The following is a 13,762-nucleotide window of genomic DNA, read 5'->3' on the forward strand; positions in this document are numbered from 1 at the left end:
TTCTTCATCTTCTTTCATTGCAAACTCATCGGCTTAATCTTGTACCACTTCATAGTTGGAGCGTTGAATGCTAGCACTTCCTCGATAGAGAGACACAACGCATTGCCATGCGTCTTTGGCCATGCCATGAGGTCAAAGATGAGGGAGATCTTCGGGAAGGATTGCATCTTGGATGATGAAGATAGCACTCTCATTGAATTGATTATCCACTAGTTCTCTCGGGGTGAAGTTGCTTCAGTCATGTGGATAGAAACCTTCTTCAATGATTCTCCAAAGATTAGTATTCACATGATTTAAATGAGGCCTGAAGCGATACACCCAAGAATCAAAATCCTCATTTTTCACAATCTTAGGAGGAGGACCGGCATGATTTAAATGAGTAGAGGGAATCGGTCCTCCATAAATTGGAGGTTCCACATGGGCAAAGATGCCGGTGTCATTTCTACCACTAGTAGAAGGACCCTTCTCACTATTAGCTTCCCCCTTGTCATAGTTAGGATCCGTCACCTTGTTAGCGGGATCACCCACTTTCAACGGCGAGGTAGGTAGTTTAAGTCCTTCTAAGAATTTATTAAACATGCTTTCAATCGTGGTTGTCATGGAGGTTTTCAATGTGTCCAAGGCCACATTGAATTCCTTACGGGACACCGCGGTTTCCCCATTAACCGTAGACGAGATCGGATTCACACCGGAGTGCTCCTCCTCCCCACCGTCTACGGTGTCAACCATACTCTTCGGATGGCAAAGTCCTTAATAAAGAGACGTGGCTCTGATACCAATTGAAAGGATCGATATAGTTGACTAGAGGGGGGTGAATAGGCAACTAACAATTTTTTAGCTTTTCTTTACCAATTTAAACGTTGCATCAAAGTAGGTTGTCTAGATATACAACTACATGAACAACCTATATGATGCAACAACAACAAACACACGAGCAAGCAAGGGATACAACACAAGTAAGCTTGCAAAAAGTAAAGGTGCGAGATAACCAAGAGTGGAGCCGGTGGAGACGAGCATGTGTTACTGAAGTTCCTTCCTTTTGAGGGGAAGTACGTCTCTGTTGGAGCGGTAAGGAGGCACAATGCTCCCCAAGAAGCCACTAGGGCCACCGTATTCTCCTCACACCCTCACACAATGCGAGATGCCGTGATTCCAATATTGGTGCCCTTGAAGGCGGCGACCGAACCTTTACAAACAAGGTTGGGGCAATCTCCACAACTTAATTGGATGCTCCCAACAACACCACGAAGCTTCACCACAATGGAGTATGGCTCCGAGGTCACCTCAACCGTCTAAGGTGCTCAAACACCCAAGAGTAACAAGATCCGCTAGGGATAAGTGGGGGGAATCAAATCTCTCTTGGTGGAAGTGTAGATCGAGGCCTTCTCAACTAATCCCGAGCAAATCAACAAGTTTGATTGGCTAGGGAGAGAGATCGGGCGAAAATGGAGATTGGAGCAACAATGGAGCTTAGATGTGGAAGAGGTGGTCAACTAGAGGTAGGGGACACCCCTTTTATAGTCAAGGAAAAGATCCAACCGTTATCCACATGTCTAGCCTACGACATGCGGTACTACCACTCCAGGGGCACAGACTACCGCAAGGCCCCGCGGTACTACCGTGAGGGACCATGGTACTTCCGCGACAGCAGCGAAGACTAGGACCTGCCTGACTGAGAGCAGTACTTCCGTGGGCGCGGTACTACCACTCCCCCTTGTGGTACTACCGCAAGGCAGGAAAATCCTAGCCTACGAAGAGCACGGATGAATAAAAATACATCCGTGCCTACTTCCGCTGGAAACGAAACAGTGCGAAAATCCGATGCGGTACTACCGCTAAGACGCGGTACTACTGTAACCTAGTTGAACTAGGCCGTGCACGGTACTACCACGCACGAAGCACGGTACTACTATGGAGGCGCGGATGTAAAAAATTACATCCGCTCCTACTACCGTGACGCAGCGATACTAGGTATGTGGGCCACGGTACTACGACTCCAGGGGAGCAGTACTACTGTTGGCACCCGCGCTACTACCGCGCGGGACGAGCGGTACTACCGTGGGGGCGCGGATATAAAAAATTACATCCGCCCCTACTACCGTATCGAAGCGGCATTAGGCCAGGGAGCCACAGTACTAAGACTCCAGAGGAGCGGTACTACCGTGGGCTCTAGCGGTACTACCGCAGGTGCTTGCGGTACTACCGCTCCAGAGAGCGGTACTACCGCAAGTTCAGCAGAAGCCGTCAGAAAAGGCACAAAGAGGATAACCGAGGAAAGCTCCAAAGTGCAAGGGAAAGGTAGAGGCAAGGAAGGAAACGTGTACGTGATGATTCCACCCGAACCTTTCTGACACGGACCCCCTCTTAATAGTACGACTCTCCTACGACTCAAATCCACCAAAGAGAAACGTAGATCAATGCCGTCTTCAATAGTCTTCGAGGGGCACCGAATCATCTCGTGCCTAGTGATGAAGCGTCTGAGAAACTCAAGGCACACGATTAGTCCGCAAAAGCATTGTCATCAATCACCAAAACACCTTAGGGATAAATATGCCCTTACACTAATGTCACCTAGATACTCCACTGTCACCTCAAGTATCCAGGGGCATGATTATACGATATGCGTCACACAATCTAAGATTCATCCAACCAACACAAAGTACTTCAAAGAGTGCCCCAAAGTTTCTACCGGAGAGTCAAGAACGTGTGCCAACCCCTATGCATAGGTTCATGGGAAGAAACCACAAGTTGGTCACCAAAACATACATCAAGTGGCACATGATATCCCATTGTCACCACAGATAAGCACGGCAAGCCATACATCAAGTGTTCTCATAAAAGACTCAATCCGATAAGATAACTTCAAAGGGGAAACTCAATTCATCACAAGAGAGTAGAGGGGGAGAAACATCATAAGATCCAACTACAATAGCAAAGCTCGGAATACATCAAGATCGTGCCATAGCGGGAACACGAGAGAGAACACGAGAGAGAGAGAGAGATCAAACACATAGCTACTGGTACATACCCTCAGCCCCGAGGGTGAACTACTCCCTCCTTGTCATGGAGAGCGCTGGGATGATGAAGATGGCCACCGGTGATGGATTCCCCCTCCGGCAGGGTGCCGGAACAGAATCCCGAGAGGTTTTTGGTGGCTATAGTGGCTTACGGCGGAGGAACTCCCGATCTATTTTTTTATTCGATGGTTTTAGGGTACGTAGGCATATATAGGTGAAAGAAGTCGGTCGGGAGGTGCTCGAGGGGTCCACGAGATAGAGGGCACGCCCTGTGGGGGGGGGGCTATCTCCTGGGCTCCTTGAGTATCTTCTGGCATGAACTCCAAGTCTCCAGGATGCTTCCAAAAAATCACGTTGCCGAAGGTTTCATTCCGTTTGGACTCCGTTTGATATTCCTTTTCTTCGAAATACTGAAACAGGCAATAAAACAGCAATATTGGCTGGGCCTTCGGTTAGTAGGTTAGTCCCAAAAATGATATATATGTGTAAAATAAAGCCCATAAACATCCAAAAGGGGTAATATAATAGCATGGAACAACCAAAAATTATAGATATGTTGGAGACGTATCAAGGTGTTGTTGTGGACGACGTCATCGGGGAAGAGGTTCCGGCTGGGTGGCGGACGGAGCAGGGTGTGGGGTTTCGTCGCGGGTTTTCACGGCCTTGGTGTACGAATCGTTGGGTGGATGGGATGGTAGTGGGGAACCATGGCTTAGAGATGCGCTTGTCCAAAATGTGGGGTAAGTTACGAAAGTGCCCCCACTGATTTGAAGCGGTTCTTTCGGTTCAGGGGTACCACGGGCATTTCGCGTGTCGGGATTTCACAGGAGGTGGGAGTTTTCGCGCGCGTTGTAATTTCGGAATAGCAAGGTGCGGGTTGAGATGGAGGGAGGTCTCGGAGCACAACGAGACAAAGATATATCTTAAATATTTTGGTCTAACAAGGCGCGGGTTGAAGAGGCGGGTGTTTCGCAGCATGATAGACAGAGATGCTAGCTTGAATTTTCGGCATAACAAGGCGCGGCTTGAAATTTCGGAAGAACAAGCTTAACGTGTACCCAAAAAAAGACAATTTGCACCTCAACACGCACAACACACACACAAACACCATTTAGACTAGAGTAAGGTACACGTGCATTGCACGCATGAGACTTGGCAACCAAATTATTAATAAATACCACATTATAGCATGCAAGCTTTGAGTCATATATGCATGATGTTGATGTTCGTTTAATTCTTATAGTTCATTTGATTAAAAATCATCTAGTTTTTATAAGAAAGCTAATCTATTTTAAGATTCATGGAATTGTGCGTTATAAGACATAAAGTAAAAAACGAATAATGGCAAATCATGTAGAAAAACATTTGGGCAATTCTGATATGGAAGATTTTAGAACAAATAAGAAGTGATTGTGTTTTGATGATTGTGCATTATGCTTAAGTCAACCATTGAGTCTTCTAGATTATACATGTGGCGAAATCTGGTGGAATGTAGATGATATCCAACGGCCAGTAGTGCTCAAATTTGCCATCTTTAGACCATCGGATTCGCCTCATCCAACGACCATCTTTCAAAGTTAAAGTTACCCGCACACAATATATAAATATTATATATATATATAGGGGTATAGATATAGATATGTGATGCGAAAGCCGCCCATCATCTCCAATTAGAATAGTGTGTCCATGCACGGATGCGACGTGGCCAAATGATGTCTGCCATCGGTATCTCAAATTCAAATCAGTCTGACCTTGTTCAATGTGTATACATTACAACATGCTTGTTTCCAAACCACACCGTGCAGATCTCCGTTATATTCATGCATGCATTTGTTTCAAACATCAGGATCTCTTATTCAAATATTTGAATTCAACTTTACATTGATTATGACCTCACCTATTCTTCTACACCCACACAGTAATCTTCTCTTTATAATTGTACCACTAACTTTCTCTCGTGCATGCATGCACATACACTACCAGTCGGCATTATCCATCGCACGCATGCAATCTTTTTCTTCAGGTCGGTCTCCCATGAAGGCACACACCCACACACATCCCCCTCTCCATCATATCGGGCATTCTTTATCTCTCACGCATGCATGCGCAATGATTGATGTTCCTCTATGTATGTGTGTGTATAGCTAGGTCTTTCATAGTTTTCCACACAAACCGATCAATCGATATATCCAGTAAGGTCTCACCCTCTTTACCACATCCACATCGATCAATCTATACCTCTCTATATAGGATTAAAATATATAGCTAATACACCCACATTAATTATATATCCAACGTCCCCCTCTCACCATCCATGCCTTCCGCTTCATCTCTCAGACGCGTGCACAATGTCAAAGACAGGGGGTAGTAAGGGCCCTGCCCCCCCCCTAACATCACTATATATCGAGCCTAATATGAATGTGATCATTAGACAATTGCTGCTAAAAATGGTATAATTTCATGAATTGACCCTCCTCGTAAAGGATTAGCAATGATTGGCCCCCTAGCTCATTTATTTTTCATGGCTCCGCCAATGCGTGCAACAGCGCATGTGTTCGCCCCCTCTCTCTAAATATCGATCTCGCACTTGTGCATTCCTTCATAGTCTCCCTCCACTCGGCCCCTCGCACCATCTTCTAGCCCCCCACCGGATTTTGCCAAATGTACAATCTAGAAGACTCCATGGTTGAACTTAAGCATAATGCACAAACCTCAAAACAACAGTGGTTCTCTTTTGTTCTAGAATCTTCGGTATCATAACTGCCCAAACTTTTTTTCTAGTTGAATTGCCATTATTTGTTTTTACTTTATGCTTTACAACGCACAATTCCATGAATCATAAAATAGATTAAGGGCTTCTTTGATTCAAAGGATTCTCAAAGGAATTTTGGAGGATTCTAATCATTAGGCATTTTTCCTATCTTGGTTGTTTGATTCGTAGGATTGTAAACCACACGAATTTTTCCATATGATTCATTTGCACTAGATTTCATAGGAAACATCCCATCCACTCAAACCTCTTTGAAAGAATTCTGCGTTTTTTCTATGCACAATCAAACACTCGTACGATCTTGTAGGATTCAAGACGACATTCCACTATAATCCCATGTTTTTCCTATTCCCGCGTTCTTAGCTTTTTTATAAAAACTAATTGATTTTGAATGAGATGAACTATAAGAATTAATCTAAGGGCTACATCAGGCATATATGACTCAGAGCTTACATGCTATAGTGTGGTATTTATTCATAATTTGGTTGCAAAATATGATGCGTGCAATGCACGTGTACCTTACTTGTACTTTGAGTATGTGCAAAACACGTAAATTGGAATACCAATGGCACGCTACACAGTGTCTCTCTTATAGTTCATGAAGCCACGTGGCACGTGTGGAGGCATTGTTGCGACCTCCTTGCGTGGATTGATCACAGTGACGTGCCGCTGGTTCAAGAAGAATGTACTCGTCCTCCCTGAGCCATATTGGCGGTACATGCATGAAGCGAAGATGTGCACGCACGCCACGCACGCACTCATTCCCTCGCACGCACACGCGGGTACACGGGCGGACGCAATTTTGTACCAAGATCCACCCCATGTGATAATTTGATGCGTGTAAAGTCGTTCACTTCAGTGATGGTCAATTAATACAGCGCATGCAAATTGAGTGGACGTGAGGGCGGAAGAAAGACATTATTACTCCACTGTGCGCATGCGAGTAGTTAAATCGTGGGTTGCTAGTAGTACTTCCATTGGTCTCCTTCGTATTTTGTGCCAATTTTTGACAGTAACATAATATTTACGCATTTAAGCAGTGTAGTACTTGAAATTTATGTTCCGCTAAACTCATCGGGAGCCGTTTCGGGCCTCGAAACCAAAACCATCAATTAATCTTTACCTTGTTCCCATCACATTCAAAAGCCTGCTCACACCTACTAGTACGTACCAAACCTGAATGTGTTCCCACTATGCAGGTATTAGTACCAGTGCTAGTACTTAGGTTATAAAAAGGGGAACTACCTAACCGAAAATTACTCTACGTTTCCTCCTCATAAGTGCTTCTTCTTCGTCCGTCGTTGCCATGGCCGGTGAGCAGAGCTCTAGGCCAAGAACTACTCGTAACAAGGAAGCGGCAACCAAGGCTGTGGAAACAAAGAGAGGGCTTGCCGCCACGTAGAGACCTCGAAAGATCTTTCACGGGCAGGAAATGGCTCCCAGGAGTGCCCTAGACGCGGAGGCGAACATGCCGAGCCGGCGGAGCTGGAGTCGTTATCCCTCGACGGCATGCCCGATCTGCTCAATAAGCACCTCAGTAAGCAGAAGGAGTTCATCCAAGGCTTGATGGAGTTGCTGAAGGAGAGCCTCGACGGCATGCCCGCTGAGCTCAATTAGTAGGGGGAGTTGACCGCCGGCTTGGTGATGCTGCTGAAGAAGAGCATTGCGTCGGAGAAGAAGGCAATCGGCGAAATCCTGCGACTTCAGGAGGACAAGGCGAAGCTCTGCCACGAGATCGACCTTTTGAAGGAGAAGAACGCCGGCTGGAAGAAGCTGCATGAGAATAGTAGTTCCTCGATGAAGATGCTGCAGGCCCTCGTCATGGAACAGAAGGAGGAGTTGGCGAAGCTCCGCATCGAGCACCCGACTGCTGTCAAGGTACGTAATGCGGCCGTGGAATAGATGATGAAGGCTCGTGTCGAGAAATCCTGTGTCATGGATAGAATGAAGAAGATGGCGGAGGAGTCATGCAAGGAGATGGAGGTCGTGGAGGCGATGAAGAAGCAGTTACGACTCCACGGCGAATTAGATCATTTGGGGTGATAATCTTCCTTCTTTTGCTCCTGTGTTTCATCTTTTGCTTCAGGTGTTTCGTCGCACGTGTCACGTTCTCTGTGAGGCATGAATAGAACAATGGTTTTTTTGAGGGAATGAATAGAACAATGCTAACAATGAGATGACTAGCAAATTAGATCATTTTTTATCACCATATGGCCCTGGGCTGCCGTGTTTCGTGCTCCTCCTTCGCAGTACTACTCCAGTGGAAAACTTGAGTATACCGCGCGGTTCTTTGCTCCTCCTCGATTAGGTCGTGGGCGCATTTATATGAGCAGTCAAATCACAAGGCCCCGCCTTCCAGCAGTAATGAGCCGTCAAATCACAAAGGCCCTCGCCTCTCGTGCAACCGACCAAGCTAGACTGCCCCGCCCTCTAGCCTTTTAAAAAATGTATACTTTTGTACAGCAGTAGTATCGATGGATTGCGCCATGGAGCAAAACTTGAAATTAAAAAAAGGTGGTACATATAGAGAGCGCTCGTCGCCAAATTATGCATATAGTACTATTAAAAAGGCTTGTCACAATAATGGTATCCAGCACAACCCACCCCTCAAATAAAACGAAGCATCCTGGAATTCTTTGACAAAACTAAGCACCTTGAAATTCTTTGACAATTAAACTGCTGGCTATATGATGTTGGCCATATATATTGTACGTATATAATGTGAAGAAACGAGTGGTGGTACTATACAACCTAAAAGATGAAATGTAAGAAATACTAGTATGTACGTACTGAAGAGTTAAAGTAACAAGAAGAAACATAACATAGTTCTGCTGGGGGCTCAGCACAACACACCCCTCAAATTAAATTAAGAACACCTGAAATTAAACTTTGCAACTATTCCAGTAGACACTGCATTAGAACCACCATGAGCAATGACACTGCCACCTTACTCAGAGTCCTCGTCCATGTCCTCGACTTCGTCCTTGTCCCTCTTCCTCTTGGACGATATTTCTTTACTTGAACCGCACACTTGGTTGTTGCTCTTCATCCAACCCTTGTAGATATTGAAGCAAAGGTAGACATCCATTGCAGCGTAGTGGATGTGGTCTATATCTAGTACATTCTGCTGCCATGCATGACGATGAAATGTGTATGGAGGTTTCTCCAGTTTACCGTACGAAGGATGAACCATGGCTCCTGCTAGGGTCAGTATTGAAGGCCGACGAGAGGACACCAGCTGATTCTTCTGGAGGTCAAAGGTGTTTCCTACAACGAGGCCTATCCGACGCATGACTTATTTGTCGTTACAAAAGTCTACAGTAATGAATTTTACTAGGTTTCTCTCGAGGAAGTCCTTAAAATCCTGGCACTCAACATCGGCATGACATATGTGGTAGACCAAGCATAAGTCATGCACGCAAACCTGGATCACGGCGGGCTTCTTCCTCTCTTCGTCCTTTAGATCCTTCTCTCGTCCCAGGACTGTGGTGTACTCAACATCTAGCCCAGCGACCCACTCATCATCTGAGTCTTCGAACATGCGTCTGAAGCGAGAAAGGAATCCTTTCATCGTCGCGGAAGAACGGGTGTAGATGATGTCGAACTCAAAGCCGGTGATGGTTCTAACCTTGTACTCACCGTCGATCGTGGAGATTTGGGATGCCATGGATTTGGGAGGAGGGTTAGGATTAGTGGAACTGCCATAATGTGAATGGACGGGGCGACTAGGAGCGAACCCTTGTAGTATTAAAGGACGTGCGGGGACGAGTAGGAGCGAACTGCCAGCGTGCGAACGACAGGGTAGTGGCTTTCCATTCTCCCATGATACGGGCTTCCGAGAGCCCTTGGATCTGAGATCGAATGGTTGCATGGCATGATTCTAGACCTATGGGTGAATATCCTGTCCTAGAGGGTTATTCTGCAAATTTTCAGCAACTTAGCATGCTACCGTTTGATCTCAGATCCAAGGGCTGCCAGCAGCCCGTATCATGGTCACGCCTGCCACGACCGTCGTGTCGCTCGCGCGGTCGCGCCCTTGGAGATTTAACACGGTGCATTAGCCTATCTGATGTTGGCATGTCATACATAGTCATCACTTAGTTACTCATACTACAACAAGGTTTTGGCTATAAGGTTGGCTATAAGTGTATTTTTTACTCCTCTCTATCTCTTTCTTCGTACTCCCTCCGTCCCATAATATAAGAACATTTTCAACACAAGTGTAGTGCCAAAAACGTTCTTATATTGTGGGAAACAGGGAGTACTAGTATTTATTGCATTTGCCAAGGAGTGACCTCTTCCAATGAAATGGTGTTGCTAAGTTTGCTTCATTTAATTAGCTATAGACTCAAAATTGTCTTTTCACCTAGGTACACGCGCTTAGCACCGTTTCTTCCTTGGGTCACCAAACTAGTCTCTCTCTTCTTGATTAACTTGCCACACCAGACTTTATGCCTATGTGGCAAGCTTAAGCACCTGTAGGAGCAAGTAAGTACAATAGTGTGCTTTACATGGCATTTTTGCATATGTGGAGGAAAGAGAGGCAAGGAAAAGTGGAGAAGTGGGCTCTCATGCAAGACCAGCCTCTACTACATGGTGGAGCATTGGGAGAGGCACCTTGTCACGCCCAATATGCGACCCTATCCAAAAGGAACTCGAAGGTCCCACCAAGGATAGACCAGCATATTGAGACGCTTTTGCAAGGTGGATATCATTACATCAACATTACATAATAGATGGGGATACATCCAATACATACAAGGTCACATGAATACAACAATACAACATACAAGAACAACATCCGACTACGGATGAATCATAAACAGAAACTCAAACAATATCCACCCTGCTAGCCCAGGCTGCCGACCTGGAACCTATCCCCTGATCGAAGAAGAAGCAAAAGATGAACTCAAGCAAGCAAGCATCGCTCTCGCGTCAAGATCATCGGATAAACCTGTACCTGCAACTGTTGTTGTAGTAATCTGTGAGGCACGAGGACTCAGCAATCCCATTACCATGGGTATCAAGACTAGCAAAGCTTAATGGGAAAGGAAGGGGTAAAGTGGTGAGGTTGCAGCAGCGACTAAGCAAGTATGGTGGCTAACATACGCAAATGAGAGCGAGAATAGAAGCAAAGGAACGGTCGTGAAGCTAGCAATGATCAAGAGGTCATCCTGAACACCTACTTACGTCAAACATAACACAGAAACCGTGTTCACTTCCCGGACTCCGCCGAGAAGAGACCATCACGGCTACACACACGGTTGATGCGTTTTAATTCGGATCTGGTGTCAAGTTATCTACAACCGGACATTAACAAATTCCCACATAACCGCGGGCAGGGCTCTCAAAAGTTTATACCCTGCAGGGGTGTCCCAACTTAGCCCATGACAAGCTCTCGCGATCAACGAAGGAATAGACCTTCTCCCAGGAAGACCCGATCAGTCTCGGAATCCCGGTTTACAAGACATTTCGACAATGGTAAAACAAGACCAGCAAAGCCGCCCGATGCGCCGAAAATCCCGATAGGAGCTGCACATATCTCGTTCTCACGGCAACACCGGATAAGAGAAGCGTACAGGTACCGACGAATCCAAGTTGCCAAGGAATGGTCCCGCACGGTGCTCTAGTTTGGACCAACACTTAGACAAGCATTGGCCCGGGGGGGCTATAATAAAGATGACCCTCGGGTTGGCCGACCCAAGGGAAAAGGATAGGTGGTGGTGTGGCAAATGGTAAAACCAAGGTTGGGCCTTGCTGGACAAGTTTTATTCAAAGCAAACTGTCAGGGGGTCCCATAAATCACCCGACCGCGTTAGGAACGCAAAATCCGGGAACATAACACCGGTATGACGGAAACTAGGGCGGCAAGAGTGGAACAAAACACCAGGCATAAGGCCGAGCCTTCCGCCCTTTACCAAATATATAGATGCATTAATAATATAAGAGGTATTGTGATATCCCAACCAAAATCCTGTCCACCATGGAGAAATCTTCAACTTCACCTGCAACTAGCAACTCTATAAGAGGGGCTGAGCAAAAGCGGTAACATAGCCAAACAACGGTTTGCTAGGAATGGTGTCAAAGGTTAGAGGTTCATGGAAATTTGGGAGGCTTGAAGAGCAAATGATAGGTAACGCAACATAGCGATAGAATGAAGCAACTAGCATAGAAATGATAGTAGTGAGATCCAGGGTAGCGGTCATCTTGCCTGAAATCCCGCAAGGAAGAAGAACGAGTCCATGAAGAAGATGAAGCCACGACGACGAACCAAGCGTAGACGAACGAATCCTCACGATCGCAACGAAACGGGAACTATCGAGAAGAAGCACACAACATAGTAAAACACACCACACATGAACAAGGCATGATGCACAACAAGCATGATGCATGACCAAGCTACATGAAGCTACTCATGGCAAGAGTTGATGCAAACAAGAACAACACATCAAGGCAAGTTTAAATGAGGCTGGGAACAACATATAACAATTCCGGTAAGTTCTTATATGCAAATTTCGAAATTGGTCCAGAACTGAATAAACCTTATGTTCAAGTTGTTAAACAGCAAGTTAAAGAGCACCAAGAGGATCTACACGAAACTCTAGTCAAGTTACATATAAAGTTCATTAGATTCGGAGCTACGGCATAGAAGATATGAGCAAAACAAGTTAAACATGGCATTGATGCAAAATGCACCCAAACATCAAGCAAACACCTCAAAACAAGGATGCAACATGATAATATGAAGCTACATGCAAAATCAAGCAAGTTTCATATAGAGCACACTCAAAACGGAGCAACGGTTCAACACATGCACTCTATACAAGTCATAGCAACAATCTGTCCATAACAGCAACTAGGCATCTTACAAGCATCAAAACAACAAGCTACAGCACCCCAACATAATAACAAAAGGCATGAGCATGAAGTACAGGTAAAGCACAACAAAACATGAACACTGAGCTATCTCCAGAAACAACTAGAACATGCTCAAAAAGACATGGAAAAATTGCAAATAATAACAGTTTCAGACTTTAGCGGAAATAACATCAGGTTGCAATGTTTAGAGCTATCAAACAACATGTTATAGGAACTTATCATGGCAAACAAAGGCATGGCATGATACTAATAAATGCATAGACCAAAAGTACCTTACTGACCATGAGCCAAAAAGGCACAGAAAATATGATGGCACCCATGTAAACATGGCAAGTTATATTACAGATTCAAACATGGCAGGAACAACAATAAGTAGGCATGTTGGTGAGCTTGAACCACTCACCACAGAGCAATACATGGCATGGAAAGGCAACCAACAGTAAGAATACATGTTTGTGAAGCTAAGCATGGCAAGAACAAGTTCATAGGGTGCATGGATCACTAGGAAACAATCATGGAAACATTGAACTTCATGTTAACAGGTAGACAGCAACATTTTTAAGCAACTTTAGAGCAAGATAACAACTTGTTCCAGTAGGCCATAATTGCAACCAAGGGAATGAATGGATAGGCCATAACATGTAGATCAAAACATGTATATAGGACATCTCCAGATTATGCACGAAATGACTAGTAGAAGCATGTTAACATAGCAACAAAATATAACAGAATCTGTCAGGAAAACAGCAACAGCAACTACCCTACTTAGCAAGCTTGATACACTCAGCACACAACTCACACAAATACATGGTTGGCACCCCTGGAAAGATGGCATGGCATAGATCAAAACACATGAAGACATCAACCTCATAGGATGCACACATCAATCATGGCAAAAATGATAAATGAGCAAGTTATAACAGTTTCAGTAGGTTTAACATCAACAAGCACTCTTCCAACAGCATTTCGGGCGTCAAGATGAGATCAAATGAAAATTATGCAATGGAACAAAATTAAGTACTCGTCGAGGCGAACAATTTGACATAATGCAGAGATACAGCATGCTGAACATGGCATGATAATGCAAAAATAGTCG

This window comes from Triticum dicoccoides, chromosome 3B, assembly GCF_002162155.2.
Source record: "Triticum dicoccoides isolate Atlit2015 ecotype Zavitan chromosome 3B, WEW_v2.0, whole genome shotgun sequence".
Lineage (NCBI taxonomy): Eukaryota > Viridiplantae > Streptophyta > Magnoliopsida > Poales > Poaceae > Triticum > Triticum dicoccoides.